At 45.8% G+C, this 17,929-nt stretch overlaps 1 protein-coding gene across 6 annotated transcripts in view; it reads left to right on the forward strand.

The window, feature by feature from the left end:
- Phc2 (polyhomeotic homolog 2) overlaps positions 1 to 17,929 on the forward strand; it is a 98,777-nt gene that overhangs the window by 3,875 nt on the left and 76,973 nt on the right. For 2 of the 6 annotated variants that reach the window (XR_015619661.1, XM_087548704.1), the window contains exon 1: positions 152 to 269. The exons of the other annotated variants lie outside the window; for them this stretch is intronic. The gene's annotated coding sequence lies outside the window, so the exon portion shown is untranslated. Of the gene's footprint in view, positions 1 to 151; positions 270 to 17,929 lie in introns of those variants that run through there. 6 annotated transcript variants of the gene reach the window in all.

Consider the following 17,929-nt stretch of genomic DNA (forward strand, 5'->3'; position numbering starts at 1 on the left):
CTAAAGAGTCAACAACAACAACAGCAAAATCAATGCAGAGCCATGGTAGAATCTTCCGGAAGGAGATGGGGAGAAATTCCCAGACAGAAAACCCAGTGCTCATAAAATGTGAGGCCGGAATATTTTGAGAGTTTTCAAGGGGTCAGCTGACAGGGCTAACCAGTCCAGCAAGCTCAAGCTCAAGTATACAGGCTGTAGGAGGCATGGAGTGGCAATCTGAAGAGTTACGATTTTAGCCTACAGACGGGACATGGCAGATCTGGGGTTAGGTAAGTGTGGTGTCGTGAAAGTAATGTTTAAGAAGATTCTCAGTGGTAGGATAAAGACTGGAGTTTGGTAGGGAGAGAATGGACAGCTAGCAAGTCAGCTAGCAAGTTACTTAAACAGGGCAGCTGTGAGAGGGTTAGGGTGACTCAAAGAAAATCACAGCGAGTCCAGTCTGTAAAGAACAAGACGGTAGTTGGATCTGAATGACAAAGACTAGAGCGCATCGGCATAGTCTCGACCCTGGTGAAGAGTTTTGCAAAAATGAGACAGACCACACGGAAAACCGGTTTGGGGAAGAAGAGAGAGTGAGGACTGCAGCATCTGAAAGCGGCACTAGGATTTCTCAGGGGGCAAGCCCTGTGCTTGGGTGTAGGGGGTGACTGGTGTTCTGAAGAGAGAGTCGGGCTTCTGGGCATGTGTCTGATATGGAGAGTGGAACAGTGGAAGCCAGGAGGTTAGCTAGTTCACCTGTGGTAACCATGTAAGAATACCAGGGTAGAGATTTGAAGAGGGAGCCCAGAGATGGCCTCCCTGGAGTCAGCAGAGAATGAGGGGTGTCTGAGAAGCAAAAGTGCTGTTCAACTCATTTCTGTGGCACAGCCATCCTATCCACCATCGTGTGTGGTATCTCTGAAGGACACAGGGCCAGCCGACGCAGAACAAGGGACAGCCAAGCCAGACACTGCTGCAGGCCTGTTGGGTCGAGAAGCGAAGGAGTCATGGGGTTTACCTTGGTCTGTCACACAAAATCCTCCACTCCATGCTGTTGCCATGGGTACGTGGTATCCCCCCACAAGTCAAGAGAAGAAAGGGATTAAGGTGGGAATGAGTCTGCAATGTGAAACTGTCCAGGGCTTGTGAGGAATGCGTCTTGTCTAATAAACAGGAGGCCATTCATAACTCTTTAAACAATAGCATCACCTGAGTTGGGGGATGAGGCATAGGAGCACTAAGGGGCCAGATAAAAAGAGGAGCATAGTACAAATTAGGAATGGGAACAGTGCCACTTATCCATATGTGCTTGCCACTGAAGACAAGAAAGGGAAAGAGAGTCTAGCAAAAGACTGGGCCTTCCCCGTCTGCTTCATAATTCTGTCCTGAAATATTGCTTCCTTGACACCTCTTAAAAGCAGTTACTCCTCTGTGTGTGTGCACTTGTGTGTGCTGATGCATGTGCATGTGTGTGTTCATACATGTGGAGGCTAGAAGAAGCCTCTGCCATCCTTCTTCAGATGCTACCAATCTTGGCGTTTTTATTGTTATTGCTGTCGAGACAAGGTCTCTTGCTGGGCTAAAACTCTCGGATTCAGGCAGGGATGGCTGGATCCCAGCAAGGCCCAGATCCACCTGTCTCCACCTGCTTAGCTCTGGGATTACGAGAGCACGTTGCCACACTGACTTACCCTGGGTTCTGTGGATGGAGCTCAGGACTTCACGTTTTCATGGCAAGCATATTACCTACCAAGTCAGCTCTCTGGCCCTGGCGATTCACTTCTCAAACTTTTAAAATTGCTACCTGCACGTCGTTTTAAGCAGTGGCCATAGAGTTATCATTGATTGAGAGCTTGCCGCATACTAGGCGCTCTATGCTTCATCCCATTAAGTCCTTAACATTGCTTAGCAAATGTGAGCCAGGCATAGGGTCGGAGCCAGCTGTGACTCAGCTCTTACACATGACCATGCTGTACTGTTCTGGAAAGCAGGACTGGGTTTTATGAGAAGTCAGCATACATCCTGATGTCAGAGGGACCCTATGTTTGGCTTACTGCCTGGTGGAACCTAATTGTAGGGATGGGGCATGCAAATGCTAGGGTTTATGGGTGGAGGTCAAAGGACAGACAACCTGTGGGGTCGGTCTCTGCTTTCTACTTTGTTTTTGACTCGCTGGCAGGTGAGCTTCTGGGGATCCGAGTCCCATGGTTAGGAATGCTGGGATTACATGTACTACCATGTCCAGCTTTATGCGGTTCGTCGGGATTTGAACTTGTGAGTTTGCCTACTAAGTCATCTCCCTGACCCTTGAAATCTTTATAAGTTTTAACAAGATGGATGCCCCGAATGTTCATTCCTCGTGTGATAGACCTCATAGACTAGTTTCTGGCTGTAGATATCAGCAGGATGCCCCCTGAAGTTGAAAAGATTTTTTGGTTCCCCCACCCCACCCCGTAGCCTTTATTTTGGGTAAATGGTTTGGTGACCCAAAGTCCTTATTGTGTTACAGGGACCCGAACATATTCTATTCATTCCTCATATTGTGGGGACTCTTTGGGTCTAGAGGGTTTAGAGGACACCCTCTAGTATCTTGAACATTCTGACGATGCCCAGCCAACATGAAGACTGGCGACTTAGGAAAGCCACCCATCATATCTTGAGGGGCTTAGTGGATGGCTAAACAGGAGTTCACTTCTATCGTTTTGTAGTCAGTTATAAGCCATTTGTTCCTGGGATGCAGGAGACTTGGTTAATCTCTGAGAGAGAAATGAGCTGCTGAACAGGTGTGCTGTGACTTGCCCGCCCCATCTGGACAGGCAGTGCTCCAGCTGCACAGGCAGTGCTCCATCTGGACAGGCAGTACTCCGTCTGCACAGGCAGTGCTCCATCTGCACAGGCAGTGCTCCATCTGCACAGGCAGTGCTCCGTCTGCACAGGCAGTGCTCCATCTGGACAGGCAGTACTCCGTCTGCACAGGCAGTGCTCCATCTGCACAGGCAGTGCTCCGTCTGCACAGGCAGTGCTCCGTCTGAACAGGCAGTGCTCCGTCTGCACAGGCAGTTCTCCATCTGGATGGGCAGTGCTCCATCTGCACAGGCAGTGCTCCATCTGGATGGGCAGTGCTCCATCTGCACAGGCAGTGCTCCATCTGCACAGGCAGTGCTCCATCTGGACAGGCAGTGCTCCATCTGCACAGGCAGTGCTCCATCTGGACGGGCAGTGCTCCATCTGGACGGGCAGTGCTCCATCTGGATGGGCAGTGCTCCGTCTGCACAGGCAGTGCTCCATCTGCACAGGCAGTGCTCCGTCTGCACAGGCAGTTCTCCATCTGGATGGGCAGTGCTCCATCTGCACAGGCAGTGCTCCATCTGCACGGGCAGTGCTCCATCTGCACGGGCAGTGCTCCATCTGGACGGGCAGTGCTCCATCTGCACGGGCAGTGCTCCAGCTGCACGGGCAGTGCTCCATCTGCACAGGCAGTGCTCCATCTGCACGGGCAGTGCTCCAGCTGCACAGGCAGTGCTCCAGCTGCACAGGCAGTGCTCCTCAAACCACAGGCTCCCTGTGGGGCTGAACTACAGCCCAGCCCCCACAGCATCTGCACTGCACACGTCACGCCCTCGCCTTTGCCCCCTGCTCTGTTCATCTACACACGGGATGGTGAAAAAGGGGAAAAGTTCCCTTGTCACGCCCTTTCCCCATTTTGGGTCCATTCATGGTCACTCGGTACTGACAGCAAGGTACGTTTTTGTGTTTGCCGTTATTGCTGTCTCAAAACCAGTTTTCACTTCCCCCCATCTCTCCCCCTCCTCTGTGTAATAATTTAACCAAATCCTGACCATATCCTGGTATAGCTTGAGCCCAACCGACTCATTGGTCAAGTCCTACCAGCCTCGTGCGGGAAGGCAGACGAGGCTGTGATGGCGTTCCGCCTCCTTTCGTTGTCTGCCTTCTCATTGTGTTCTCCACTCTCACCATGGCCAAGTAAGTCTAAGAATGTGTAAGGATGAAAACAGGAAAAGATTTTTGGGCACACTGTAATCTATAGCATGACTTGAACCAAGCCTTGCAGGGCTGAGTCTTCCACAGGTTCCCTCTGGGCACGTGGTAGTCTTGCCCTCCATCCCACCAGTCTAGATCCAGCGAGTATGAGGAACAAACGGAATGTGAGTGGGTGCCATAGCACACGGGAGCAATGGGATGCTAGGGCGGTCAGGTCATGGGTACCTGTTGCTGTGAAACATCCCTCCCACTCCTCCCAAGTGTTCTGCTTACAACCACCAGCTTCTCCTTGTCTGTTAGAGGAGTCACCCCACTGTCGTTTCCCAGAAGCCTTTTCTAGCTTGCTTTCCTGTTAGCACCCTTCCTCTCCCATCATCTTAAAACTGGCCACACTGTTGTAATTTCTGGGGACTGTATGACTCTGCTCCTAGCGTTATTCTTTGGATATCATAGTTAATTAATAAATGACTGTTGGACAAACCAACCATATGCTTTCACTCTCGCTAAAAAACTGCCAAGTATCCAGGCTTGTGCCCTGCATAAATATATTCTTCTTCATTCCTCCTTCTGTGGGCTCATGTGTCATCAATAGTGAAGAAAGACATTGTAAAAAACTATCCCGATGCAGAGAGTGCCTGACTTTGTAACTTACCTCCTCTGGTGAGGACTGCTTAACCTTGTGGCTGCCTGTAGGTCCCTGTGCCATCCCTACTCAGAAGCTGGTTCTGGCCTCATAAAGAACCACATGTGTGGGAGTCAGTTTTGGCTCACTGTTGATGGCAGGGTCTGTTTTGGCTTACTGCTGTTTTGCCAGATGAACAGAACTCCTTTGTTGACAGCACATCCCCATGCCTGCATCCGTGTCCTGAGTCACTGTCACCCAGGACCTCTGCTTTGCACCATCATTCCATGGGACTGGGACTTGTCACTTAGCCTCTTGACTCCCCCTGCTTGCTTACTCAAAGCCAAGGTACCTCTCTGTCTCTTGATCATTATAACAACCCAATACTCCCCAGGAGAACACCCCTCCCACCGTGTCTATAGGAGAGTATTCCTGCCTCTTCCTGTAGCCAAAACCATCCAGGATCCATGAGTTGTTCCTGGCCAGAATTGCATTCACATTTCTAAAGGAAGTTGGCTGGAAAATGCATTAGAATTATCAGGTAGTGGGTTGTAGCGATGCAGGGAACGTTCCACTGTAGGTTTCCTATGCCGTCTGATCGAGGCAGGAAATTTATAGGGAAAGAAGCCCCTTAGCCTGGAGATCCCTTAAAGCATCTCACCAGCTCAGGAGGAAGAATCCCAGCAGTTAGCTTCTGCTGTGGGGAATGTGTTTTTTTCCTAAAGGGAGCCAGACACGAGCCAGGCTAAAGGCCTGACTGTGGCCTCACTTTCTTCCCACACATGTTCTAGGACTCAGAAGACTGTCCTGCATGTTTACAGTGAAGGCACCAAGCTCCTTGCCTCTCAGTGATCTTACCATTGGAGGTCCTGTCAGATTCCCTGGGATCCCCTTCAGGTTCCTTGGCAACCAGTTACTATCATAGCTTCAAACATCACAAAAGGACTGTGTAAGTACTGTAAAGGCAATGGATTATGGGAGCTGGAGACGGCTCTGTGGGTAAGCATGCTTGGTCCTCCAGTACCCAGATCAGGCAGCTCATAACCACCTGTGACTCCAGTTCCTCTTCTGGTTTCCAGAGGCACCAGCGCACACATAGTGCCCATGTAGACACACGAGCACATACACACACATTAAAAATAAAACGTGAATTCTTACAGATACTCACATTAATGCTTTTGAGTGTGTCTTGCTGCCTTTTCGAGTTTCAGTCCCTGTCTCTCTGTGTCTCTCTCTCTGCCTCTGTGTTTCTTCTTCCCTCCCTCCCTGTCTCTGACTCTCTACATTCATGTTTAATATCCAGGCCAAAATGTCTTTGATACATCTCAACTGATTCAAAAAGAAAGGGTTGGCGGGTCCTTTTGGGGCAGATCCAAGGTCTGCAATTTGTTGGTCCGTGAGACTGACTTGAAAGTTCCATCAAGTCACCGAGTGTTCATTTTTATACCGACCCAGGAATCAAAGGGAGGAGGGAAGTGGGTGTGTCAACATGGTTGCCAGGGGTCATTTCCCGGCATAAGTGTGGATATCAGAAGGATGCACACAGTACAGAAGCTATGTGACCCACTATTCCTATCCTTTCTCATCGGGGAGGGACAGGTGAGAACCACAAGCACAGATCCGTGAGGCTCAAGGCCTCTCCAGGTCCTTGAGGAGGAAGCTCTTCAGAGCAGAGCAGAGCAGTTCTCCAGGACAAATGACGACTGTCACAGGCACCCGCTCCTTTGGGGAACTTCCTGGAAGTGAAGTTTCTGTCAATCTGTTTCTGACATTTGGTTTCTTTAACAATGATTTACTGGATGCTTTTTCGAGTGGTCCATTGCTTGTAAGTGAACACCGGGCTAGGCAACAGCCTGGAGGGGGAGTTTACACCTAGATGTTTGTGAATGTGACCCTGACTTACTTTTCTGACTGTAGGAAATCTGAGCTTACTTAAATATTTTGCATTTCAAAAATATTGTTGATGCTTTGGTAGGAACACTGTTACACTAGGCATAATGGTACATGCCTATGATTCCAGCACTTGGAAGTCTGAGGCAGGAGGATTCTGAGTTCCAGGCCAGTGTGGGCTACATAGTGGGACCCTGTTTCCAAAGAAAAGTTGAGGGCAGGGGGAGATGGGCCTGGGAGATGGCTCAGTGGGTAACAGCACCCAACACCAAGCCTGACAGCCTCAGGTTGTCTGAAATCCACAAAGTGGAAGGACAGAAGTGACTCCTGCAAGCTGCCCCCTGACCTCCATGTGTTCCATGGCATGTGTGGGTCCACATACATACATACAAAGACTCACACTGAATACATACATGCATACATACAGAATTATGTAAATGAAGACATAAGTGTGAAAGGAAATAAGTGGACAAGCCCAGCAAGCTTCCCTCCTGCTATTCCTTACCTTTGCATTTTGCCTGGGGGAAATCCCATACAGAACTGTATGACCGAGTCCCAAGGTAGGTTTCTGCCTAGGACAAAGTCATCTTTGCTGCAAATACAGGACCAGTGAAAGACAAATCTGTCTCCGTTGGGGCTAAGATCACAAAAGCCCCAGTTTCTTATTCCTTTTCTCATATGCTGTGTCTGAAAGAAATATACTTTTTAAGCCCTTTTGTGTTGTAATGTTATGAGGGTTTGCTCCATGAATGGCTGTCACTGTCCTATAGGGAGCAGGAAGTGGAGGTCAGTAGGACACTTAGGTTCCAGCTTTGCCTCTGCCACCCAGAAATGGACCTCATTTTTACTCCAGTCCCCTGTGTTCTGGTGTGTGGTGGGAATACCCATAGCCCGTTCCTCAAAGAGTTAAGGAAATAAGATGGTCTGGTACATTGCTTCTCACCCTTCCTAATGCCCTGACCCCTTGATACAGTTCCTTGGGCTGTGCTGACCCCCAACCATAAAATCATTTCATTGCTACTCCATAACTGTAATTTGCTACCGTTATGAATAGTAATGTAAATATCTGATATGAGACCTCAGTAAAAGGAGTCCTGACCTGCAGGTTGAGGATCGCCGTGTGAGCTGTTTGTGGCTTGGTGAGCTCTGCGTAGAACTTCCCTCTCGCTGTTTGCTATGATCTCCCGTTCATCCTATCTGAAATGGGGAGGTTGAGATGCGCAGGGGAAATTGTACAGTCCGGACTCTGAGGATTCTCATCCTTAACTGAGCACTGATGCTCTTCCCTTCCAGCAAGAGGAAAAGAAAGGGGGAATTCAAGTAAAGGTTAAGACTGACAAGTTCAGGGTCTCACAGAAAATGGGAGCTTTCCCTTGGGGTCAGGCCCCTGGGATGAGCCACCCATGCTCGGGGTGCGTCTTCCCTGAGTTAAAGCTCCAGCGTGTATAACCTGCGTACATCCAGGGTGAATAGATGTGGGTGTGGACTTGGGCCAGCATGCTTCCATGTTTGTAGATGGCAAGGTCATGGACACCCCACTAGATGTTGTTTCTTTCATTATTTTTATTAACACTTCTCAAGTGTTGGAAGTTGTGTTTTTGTGTATTGCGTCATCCATGCCTGATTCTATTACTGAGGAACAATGAAAGTAAAACCTGATCTTCCCAGCAGGGCCTGTGGCAATGTGCCCTATCCCCAAGAAAGAAGCAATTAGGCTTTTATTAAATTTTGTACAAAGTGTTTAATTTTTCACAGCTTTGCTGGCAACAATGATTTTTCTCTTACAGAAAATGCTTAGAATCCATTTTCTTAAACCATTTTGTCATACACACGCACACACACGCACACGCACACGCACACGCACACGCACACACACACACATATAATTTTCATTCTTGAACCCAGCTAGATGTTCTTAATGCAGTCAAGTTGGAAACCAAAACTAGCCTATGGGCTGTAGATGGATGCACTCCCAGTTTGGCAGGCATGCCAGGCCCTGGCTAGCGATTGGACTGAAGCTGTGAGGTCCTATTTTCCCAGAGCATGAGCTCCCCTAAGTTTGAGCTGCCCATGTCTGGCCCTTGTTTCTTCAACATTTAGGACGCTCCTACAGGGAATGAGTCTCTTGGCTCCCTTGAAGCTTCCCTTCTGCCCTTGCTTCCTCCAAGCCTCCTCATCACACCCGAGACTCTCTGGGCCTGACTTGTCATCCCTCATTCAGTTAGAAAGTCCAGTCTCCCTGTTTCCCGAGGACATGCAACTCTGAATTGTGGATGCCTGCATTGCTTTCCCACTTTTTCTGCAGCGCCTTGCCTAAGTCCCCAAAGGAATAACTTTCCTACTCCTACAAAGAAAGAAATCAAAGACAAGATGGCCTTTCTACTTTATCATAGGATGGGGCTGTGTGTAGAATGGTTTTTATTACATACTGGTGACTGGGAGTGCAATTTATTGAACATTTGCATTGGGAATTAAGTTAAGTTCTTATTCCATGCAATTAGCAGTTCTACAAGGGGAGTCGGTTAAATTGCCACCATCAAATACACTTGCTCCCAGTTTTCTCGACTACAGCTAGTGGTCTTAGAAAGCTGATTTAGGGCCAGAGAGATGGTTCTGTGGGTTTAAACTTCACTGTAAAAAAAAAAACCCAAGGACTGGGGCTGGGGATTTAGCTCAGTGGTAGAGCGCTTACCTAGGAAGCGTAAGGCCCTGGGTTCGGTCCCCAGCTCCGAAAAAAAGAACCAAAAAAAAAAAAAAAAAAAAAAAAAACAAAAAACAAAAAAAACCCCAAGGACCAGAGTTTGATCCCTGAAACCCATCTAAAGGTAGAAGAAGAAAACTGACTCCACAAAACTTCTCTGACCTCCACATGTGTGAGTGCCTGCACACATTCTTAGAATAGTAATGATAGCAATAAAATGTGTATGTATATATATATATATATATATATATATAATTTAAGTTGTTTTATTTGAATCACAAGGAGGCCCACTGTGTTTCCAGCAAGCCCCCATTAAGTCTGTAATGAGTATCATAGGGATGTAGATTTGAGTCTGTGTTACCACCTTGCAGTTACTTCAGTACATGGGGCTATCCTGTGCTTCAGGTGACTATGACTGGAATGTGGCTGCTGGGTACTAAGTTTACTTTAGAGAGAGCCAAATATCCTCTACAGATAAATGTTACGTTGTAATTGCCGTGTGATGCACTTTATCTGTACTGGTGTAGACTAGATAATGACCCCTCAAATCTAGAGTCCACATCTCTGGAACCTACAGATGTTGCCTCAAAAGGAAAAGGCTCTTTGATGATGTGATTAAGATAAAGATCTTGACCCAGGGAGAGTGTCCTGAGCTGCCTGATCACGGACATCCTGCTAAGAGGGAGGCCCAGAATGGAGAAGGCAGCCTGGGCTCAGAGACAAAGATTGGAATGATAAAGTTGTGAGTCCTAAGGAATGCTGGAAGACCCAGAGAACAGGCCTTCCTAGTTCCCCCTCAGGCAAGTGCAGCCTTGCTGACTGCTTTGATTTCGGCCCAACCAAACTAACGTTGTCCTTCTGCTTCCGGAACTTTGAGAAGTTACATTGTGTTATTTCAAGTCACTAAATTTGTAGCGATTTGTTGCAGCAGCAACAGGACGAACACAATGAGGACAGTAACTTTCTTTCAGTCATTCACTTTGAGGGCAAAATATATGAAGACAGCCGCCAGCTAGCACACGGATAATTTCACTAGACATATATGTAGTGCTCTCCACATGCTAAGCTTTAGGTGAGCATTGGCTATACTTCCACTCTATTTGTGTGTGTGTGTGTGTGTGTGTGTGTGTGTGTGTGTGTGTGTGTGTGTGTATGTGTGTGTGTGTGTATGTGTGTGTGTGTGTGTGTGTGTGTTTACTCACATGCACACACATATATGTGGAGGCCAGAGGCCAACCTCAGGTGTTGTTCTTCAGGACGTATCTATCTTCTTGGTCTTTTACTGTGACCTGGGGCTCATCTATGTATCTGGCCAATAAGCCCAGGGATCTGCATGTCTCTGACCATGGTATTATAAGCTTATGGCACTGGGATCAGCTTTTTACCTGGAGACTTTGTTCTTGGGATTGAACCCAGGTCCTCATGGTGGCAAGGCAAGTCCATCACCCACTGGTCTTCCCTACAGCCTTCTTTTTGTGTATATACTCACTCCTTCAATCTCCATAACAGCCATAGAAAGGGTGTTCTGTTAATTTCTCCACACGAAGATGGGAAGATTGAGGCACAGAAGGTAAGTAACTTGCCTGAAGTCAGGCGTCTGGTGAGCAGTGGAGTTTAGACTCCCTGCTGCACAGCACAGGGTGCTGTCCTGAAAGGACAAGAGGCAGCATGGCCATGTTTTCGAGCTTCCTCCCCTCCCGCCTCTGTGTGGTGCAATTCTGTCTGCATTCGTATTCCTTGAGAAGGATACTTTATCTCTAACACCTCCACAAGTATTAGCTGTGGTTTTGGTTTCCGAGAGATTTGGGCATCCCGGAATGAGTCAATGGTTTCCCTTCTCTATTTTCTGATATAGTCAGATAATATTGACATTATATCTTCCCTGAATACCTCGTGGAATTCACAAGTTAAGTCATTTTGTCTTTCTGGGAAGGTTTTACATCAATTAATTAATTTTTTTTTTTGGTGTGTTGTTTGTTCTTTTGGTTTTTCAAGATGGGGTTTCTCTGTGTAGCCCTAGCTGTCCTGAACTCATTCTATAGACCAGGCTTGAGTCAAACTCAGAGATCTGCCTGCCTCTGCCTCTTAAGTGCTGGGTTTAAAGGTAGCATGCTATCACACAAATTATTTTTAACCAGCACAGTAGCACATGCTAACAATCCTAGATACTCTGTACCAAAAAGTAAATAAACAAAAATAAAATTGAGGGCATGGGATAAAGAGAGGGGTTGATGGATCTACGATAGAGCTACTCAGCTTGTTTGTCTCTTCCTGTGTGAGCTCTGATATTTTGTGAGTTTCCAGAAAATGTTCCCTGGTGTCACCTCATTGTCCTTTTGACATCTGTGAGAGCTGTCATCTCTGGGTTCTCCCTTCACATTGCTCTGGCTAAGTTTTTGGTCTTACTGATAGTTTCAAAGGCGTGGATTTCCATTTGGGTGATTCTCCTGCTGTTCTCCCTCTCCGTTTGTCTTCCCTCTCTCTTTCGTATTCCTCTCTTTGTGTTTTGTATCTCATTTGCTCTTTTCTTACTTCTTGAGGCAGAAGCTGAGGTTAAAATTCAAGAACTTTCTTTCTGAAATGGACATTTTAAGGCTATAAAATCCTTTATGTACCATGCTTCTGTCTCTCTCACAGGTTTTATATGTGGTTTTTTTTTTTTCATTTACATTCAAAGTATTTTCTACTCTCCCCTGTGATTTTATTCTTTGACTCATGAATTATTTTAAACGCATTGTTTCTCAACTCCTCTCAGGGAGTATCCTAATGGCTCTCTCTTGCTGACTTTAAATGTCACTCTCTCATGTAGTCCTATAATTTCACTTCTCTTCAATGTGTTTTTGTTTGTTTGGGGAACAGGATCTCACTATGTAGCCCTGGCTGGCCTTGAACTCACACGGGTCTGAGTGCTGGGGATTAAAGGCAGCATCACTGAGCCCAGCCTGTAACATTTTCAATAGTACAGCTATTATAAAGTTCATTTGTTCAGTATTCATATGTTTAAAAAGATCAAGTTCACCCTCACTTTGAGAGATATTTCCTGAGTATAGAATTTGAGGCTGACTTTTAATTTGTTTTCATTTTTCTTCTTCAGTTTCTTTAAAGGTGTCTATCTACTGTCAGCCGTGTAATCATGTATAAAAAAAAAAAAAAGACTGCTTTTGGCTCCTATGTAATGTTTTCTTTTTTCCGAGTTTTTTTTTTCCGGATTTTCTTGTCATCCCTTCATCAGTTTGACTATGACGTTCCTGCAATAATTTTTTACATGCATTTGCTTAGCTGGACTTCTTGGATCTGCAAATTCCATGGCTTTCGTTGAATTTGGCAACTTTCCCGTTTCTGCTCTCTCCCACCCAGGGCTCTCACCTCCTGGAACTCTGATATGGTGAACCTTCCATCGCTCAAGAAGGCAGTTGATGAGCAGCTTGTGTCTCTCTGGCCTTCTTCTCTTTCATGCTGGGCCATTCCTGGTGCTGTGTTCACTAATCTGTTGCTCCTCTCATCTGGCTTACTTTTGTCTTGGATGGTCTTTCTAGTCACTGGAAGCTGGGTGTGGGGTGGCCCTGTCCTCACGCTCATGTGTCTTTTCCGTCCTGAGTGCCTGGAGTGCAGTTATTAATGTCACTTCCTGAACATGTGGGAACAATTATTAACGCTGCTTCCTGAGCACGTGCAGTGCTGTTATTAATGCTGTCTTAATACCTCGTCTGCCAGTTCTTCCACTCCTGGGGTCTCTCGCCAACTTCTTTGTCTGCCTTCTTGTTTTCACCGGATACGAGCCTTTGTGAATTGGATCTTCCCGTTGCTGACAGTTGCTCTATTCCTTTAATTCATTTTGAAATTCAGACAAGCTGCCTTGTCCTGTGTGAGCAGGGGCTGCCCTATCTCCTCCTTCCAAGTGGTCTGGAGTAGTTCTCATGTATGTCTGCACGGCCATCAGAGCTAACCCAGACAATCCAGGGAAGCCTGTGTGCAGAATAACAGAGTGTTTTCCCTCTCTTCCTCCCTCCATCCCCCCTCCCAATGCTTTCCTCTCTCCCTCTCCTCTCTCCTCTCTCCTCTCCTCACTCACCTCCTTGCAGATACTTCAGCCATTTTCCCTCCCAGATCTCCATCTTCTGCACCCAGGGGGCTCTCTGGACACCTGTTCCCTTCTCAGGAAGTGCTCCAGGGAACAGCCTAGTACTTTTCCGAGTTCACTTTGTGCCTTTTTGCTCAGACATAACAAGCCTGTGTTGTCTACCAGCTGATGTCTCAAAAACAGTGTTTTATGTATTTTGTCCAGTTTTTATTTGTTTATGGAGAAAGGATAAATCACTTCCCTCCTCTTCTACTCTCTTAGTAAAAATCTCTAAATTCCAAGAGGCCTTATATATTTTTAGATCTAACATTCACAAGGCCCAACATTATGCACACACACACACACACACACACACACACACACACACACACACACACAGGCACACATGCACACATGTACATACACACACATACACTTCCACTCAAGGCATGGTTTTTTTTAATAATTCATGGTGTATATATTTAGATAAACTTATATTTAATACATTAGATGAAGGGAGATTTAGGAGATTTGCGTCTGCCCACAGCGTCTAGCACATGGTCAGAGATTAAATCACCGTTATAGATGTTCAAGGATTGGGAGGCAGTTCAGACTAGGCTCATACCAGCCCCACTCTGCCTCCCTGGGAGTCCATGATTGCCAGGAGCGTGACTACCTGCTCTGTTTACACTCTCTCAGTGTTTTATTTTGGGCATCTCATTCCAACACCAAACAGGAGTGATTGAGATAAAGGATCTCCAGGATCACTGAGGTAAAGACTGAACTCCGAGTGAGACACTCATGCTCAACGCTGGCGTGCTTTAGACTCTGACAGTTCCCAAGCCCCCAACGTCTGACATCAGAATTCATATTTTTCTCCATGTTCTTGTTGATCACGTGGAAAATAAGTGAAATGAATTATAATACCTTATGTAGATTAATAAATCAGCCTCAGCTATTAACGCTCTAGTGTGTAGGACACATGGGGGATATACGCGTGCAAATATGCACACTCATCTATTTAGTATCTTATACGCATGAGGCATCTCAGTCTCCGTCACAACATGAATTCAGTTCTTGGGTACTTAATGAGCCAAGTAAGGACACCAAACAAAGGGTCCGTGAGTCCCATTACACCATGCTTTCTCTTACACTGCAGCACAACCCTCATTCATCCCATAATTCATCTGTCAACAGAGCGCAAATACAACCTTGGACTGTTGCTCTCGCATTCAGGTACTCCGGGGCCACAGGAGGCTTGCCTGACAAGGCAGAGCTGGACCAATGATGATTGTTTCTTTCATTGGGAAAATAATTCGAAGTTCGTGATTTCAATACAATGGATCAAAAACAATGATAAAATAGTAAGACAGCACACAATTATATAGAGAGATAGAGAGATAAACAAAGACAGATGAAGGCATAGACATAGACAGACATCAACAACAGTATAGATATAGACAAAGACAGACATAGACATAGACATAGACAGACATAAACAAAGACAGACATAGATAAAGACACAGACAGACATAGGCATAAATATTGATAACTCCTTTTAACTCAACACCATGCCACATGTCGGAGTCTTTGAGTTTGAGGTTATACTGGTAGCTAAGTCTGATTGTACTGTCAACCCTTTCAAAGACAGTATTCACAGTGGAGCTGGCTACCATGGGATTTAAAAAAAAATCATAAAAAAATCAGTTCCTGGGGTTGGGGATTTAGCTCAGTGGTAGAGCGCTTGCCTAGCAAGTGCAAGGCCCTGGGTTCGGTCCCCAGCTCCGAAAAAAAGAAAAAAAAAAATCAGTTCCTCTGTGCATTTATTTTCTACTAAAAGAACACAAGATTTCCTGCTAGTATGAGCTTCTGGGAGGAAAAAAACCCAGAAAATCTAATTATCTGCCCATATTATTACATTCTAAGCAGACTACCCAATATTCTCTATGCGCCTTTCAAGCTATTAAATGCTTTCCTAGACTTGAGGTTCCTAACCCCGTGGGAATACCTGAAACTAATGTTTTTTAGGTCAAATCAAAGCATAAGTGCATAATGAAGTGATCCGTATACTGTCAAACTGGTGTCGAGTTTGGAAAATATCCAGCCCTGAACCTTTCAAGCAGAGAAGCCCATGCAGAGCCTACATGATCACACACGGGTTGTCCAGTCACTGTGGATCCTTGCACAGGGGCAGCAGGGGCTCGCTCTCTCCTGCTGTGCGTTGAATAAACAGTGGAAGAGGTGGGCCTAAGGCCACTCTTGGGTGTGATCATTCTTTACGCTGCCATTCTCTGGATCCCAGTTGTGACATCCACAAACACTTCACGTCTATTGATTGGCTCCTTCTCGATCAACACTGATCACCCTTAACGTGAAGTCTCTTAGTTCTCTTTCAAGTCAAGAATATCTTGTCTATCACTTTTTCCTGCTTTTGCGTGACTGATAATGTCTAGGTCCCTCATTAATTGGCAGGAAAGCTACCTCTAGACTCCCATAAGACAAAACAGTCTTGTTTCTGGCCTGGGCATGGAGTGGATCTTATGATAGAGCTTGTTCCTGGGGTTATGGGCCAAGCTTTGACGGACATTCACTAACACTTCTGGCTGAGCCCGTGGACTCTTCAGTGGGATTTCTTCATAGAATATGTGAAAAGACCCAAGAGCCACAGTCATGTGAAGCATTTGTGATGTCTTTGATAACGATAGGCCAGAGCCTCAAAGCCTAACTCCCAAATAGCCTGGGAAACACGGTTTAGTCCTAGCAGAGACTGAACTCCCAAATTTGAGCAGGCATTGGTGATTTCCAGCTTGACCTACAACAGCCAAGGTTCCCTGAAATGCTAAGATGAGAAGCATTTCAGAGTATGGCTTTCTAATTTTTGGAATATTTGCTTCTAAATAGTGAGATATTTTGGAGCTAGGACCCAACTCTAACACGAGTTTTGTGTTTTGTGTGTAACTCACGTAGAGAGGCTGAGTGCAACTTTATATGGCCTTTAAATGCCTTTTTTCATGAGAACGAGTCTCATGATAGAATTTTCCAAAGAGGTGTCTTATAGACGCTCAATGGGTCTCGGGGTTGGGAAGATTTGGGATTTTTGAGAGGAGGGTGCTTAGCCTGTGCTTTGTGGCTACTGAGTTTGCTCTCCACCTCAGGCTGTAGCTTCTCTCCGCCTCTTCTTGGTGTCTGGTGTTGATGGAGAGCGTCGTGTCAGAACGTAAGCAGTTTTGATAAGAGTTGTTAGAGTAGCAATGTTTATCACCTCCTGTAATAAGAGTAATATTGAACTGGATTGCTGTTCCTAGTCCTAGGAGGAAGCATTCAGACTTTGAGTAAGTTAACGTGTTGGCTGTAGGCTTTGCTCACAGAACCAGTTTAAGTTGACATTTTCTTTTGCTTCCACTTGCTTAAAGTTCTTATGAGGCCGGGGCAGGAAGTTCCCAGACGGTTTCCTTTCAGCGATAGCACCAGTTCTCAACCTGTGGGTCGCAACCCCTTTGATGGTCGAACGACTTTTTCATGGGATGTCAGATATCCTGCATATCCGATATCTATATTATAATTCATAACAGTAGCAAAATTACTGTTACGATCGGGGTCACCACAACATGAGTGTTTTAAAAGGCCTCAGCATCAGGAAGGTTGAGAGCCTCTGAACTATAGGGATAATCAATCATGTGTTCATCTTTTTTTTCTTAATATGACACACACTGATTAATTTTTCAAATGTGAAGCCGTTTCCTAAATGTAACAAAAAAGGAATATTTTCTTACAGATTTGTTGGAAACTGGCAGCGTTTTCTAGGTAGTTCCGAATCTCCAGGCTTACTCTCTAGTTGCCTCAACTATACAAATACAATGTTAGAGACGTGATAATTCACAGTAACGTTTGCTGGGGGTGAGAAACAAGTGATTATATTGAGACTTTTTAACTAGTAATTTAAATGCACTTTGATGGCATATAAACTAATACCAGGAGAATAAAATCCCATGCTAATTCCTGGTCATTTTCTTGGTCCATATTTCCCAGTTTAAAAGAAGTCTAAATTCTTTTTGAAATCTTTCTTTTTAAAGAAATGGAAGTGCTGGGGCTGGAGAGATGGCGCAGTCTGGAAATAGTGCTCGTCACATAAGCTCTAGGGCCTGGGGTCAGGTCACCAGCGCCCAGATGGAAAACGCTGGCACAGTTGGAGGAGACAGGCGCATCCCGAGTGCTCACTGGCCAGCCAGCCTAGCCAGGATGCAACCTCCGGGTTCAGGGGGAGACTTTTCATAAAAAAAGAAACAAAAGAAGGAAGGAAGGAAAGCAAAGAGGAAGGAAGGAGGGAAGAAAAGAACAAAGAAAAGAAAAGAGGTCAAGGGTTAACCGGAAGGCCTTTAACCTACACACACATACATACATACATCTACACACACACACACACACACACACACACACACACACACAAAATCAGGAATTTATGCATACACTATGCACATAAAAGAGAAAAATTAGGTGTTTAAATCTAATTCATTCCATACCTAGAGGTCTTTTAAAACAGTGATCAAAAGAGCAAGAGGTGCCCAGGTGAGGAAGGGCCCCACACTCGGCATCCTGGTTTACTCGCTTTACTGTTTACCGTGACTAAGATAGGACATTCCCCTCTTTATAGGGGCTATTTTTCCGTTTTGTCTCT

Source organism: Rattus norvegicus, chromosome 5 (assembly GCF_021556685.1).
Source record: "Rattus norvegicus strain SHRSP/BbbUtx chromosome 5, alternate assembly SHRSP_T2T, whole genome shotgun sequence".
In the NCBI taxonomy this organism is placed as follows: domain Eukaryota; kingdom Metazoa; phylum Chordata; class Mammalia; order Rodentia; family Muridae; genus Rattus; species Rattus norvegicus.